Source organism: Lissotriton vulgaris, chromosome 1_2, assembly GCF_964263255.1.
Source record: "Lissotriton vulgaris chromosome 1_2, aLisVul1.2, whole genome shotgun sequence".
Classification (NCBI taxonomy): Eukaryota; Metazoa; Chordata; class Amphibia; order Caudata; family Salamandridae; genus Lissotriton; species Lissotriton vulgaris.
The window spans coordinates 261729264-261731002 of NC_141686.1; positions in this window are offsets into that span (position 1 = coordinate 261729264).

Consider the following 1739-nt stretch of genomic DNA (forward strand, 5'->3'; position numbering starts at 1 on the left):
GTGTGTAATAATTGAAGCAGCCTCCTGCCGTTAAAACAGCGACAATATTTGCGCCGTTCTTGAGAATATACCCCTCACTCTGATCGCTCAACAGAGTATAAGCAAACAGAGTACTGACATCAGCCAGCCATAAACTCTATTACTAGCAGACGGTGGGCTGCCCTTTTTTTTCTCTCCATAATAATGACCCCCACAACTGCAGAGAAAACTCCCAGAGTGTTTCAGGAGATTGTTTATTTGTTTCCTAAAATCACTCTCATGCTTTAGGTGGGCACCTGAAAGATTGTGGCTGCACCAAACTATCACTGTCCAGTGCCGCCGTTTCAGATCATCAGGGATAACCGCTGGTCTGCTGGTGTTCTCTAAATATGGTGGTCCTCTGTCCATGATAGTGGTGAACAAAATGTGTTTGGCTGCCCTAAAGGACTGACATACAGCTACCATGCTTTAAAATAATCAATCAATCAATCAATCAATACAATTTGTAGAGGGCACTACATACCCGCAAGGGTTACAAGGCGCTGGGGAAGGGAGGAGGGAGGGATGCTGTTGCTACTGGTCGAACAGCCAGATCTTCAGTTGTCTCCTGAAGATTAGAAGGTCTTTGGTTTGTTGTAGGATGAGGGGGAGGGTATTCCAGGTTGTGGCGGCGCGGTGGGAGAAGGATCTGCCTCCGGCTGTGGCTCTACGGATGTGTGGGGCGGTGGCCAGAGAGAGGTCTGCGGAGCGGATTTTCCTGTTGGGTGGGTAGAAGGAGAGTCGAGTGTTGAGGTAGGCTGGGACAGTCTTGTGGAGTGCCTTGTGTGCGTGGATCAGGAGCTTGAAGGAGATTCTTTTGTCGACAGGGAGCCAGTGCAGGTTCCTGAGGTGGGGGGTGAAGTAGTCGTGGCGCGGGACGTCGAAGATCAGGTGTGCAGAGGCATTCTGGATTCTTTGCAGACTGTTGATGAGCTTGGTCGGTGCGCCGGCGTAGAGGGCGTTTCCGTAGTGGAGTCTGCTGCTGACTAGGCCCTGGGTGACTGTTTTCCTTGTGTCTGTCGGGATCCATCTGTAGATCTTGCGGAGCATACGGAGGGTGTTGAAGTAGGTAGAGGAGACAGCGTTGACTTGTTTGGCCATGGTGAATTTCAAGTCGAGGATGACTCCCAGGTTGTGTGCGTGGTTGGTGGGTGTGGATGGTGTCCCCAGTGACATGGGCCACCAGGAGTCGTCCCATGCAGAGGGGTTGGGCCCAAGGATGAGGATCTCCGTCTTGTCTGTGTTCAGCTTAAGGTGGCTGTCCTCCATCCATTCGGCAACGGCCTTCATTCCCTGGTGGAGGTTGGATTTGGCGGTGAGGGGGTCCTTGGTGAGGGAGAGGATCAGTTGTGTGTCAGCGGCGTAGGAGATTATGTTGAGATCGTGATGTCGGGCGATGCGTGCGAGGGGGGCCATGTAGATGTTGAACAGCGTCGGGCTGAGGGAGGAGCCCTGCGGGAGCCGCAGATGATCTCATAGACTTTGAATTGGAACGGAGGGAGGCGGACTCTCTGGGTTCTGCCGGAGAGGAAGGTGGAGGTCCAGTCCAGGGCCTTGTCTCGGATCCCTGCTTCGTGGAGTCGAGTGCGTAGTGTGCGGTGGCAGACGGTGTCGAAGGCGGTCTAGAAGTATGAGGAAAATACTTTATTTGGAAGAAGGAATTCCTTGAGTCACACTATAATAACATTGAGTGCATCTTATGTTCAAGTCAATTGAACAGG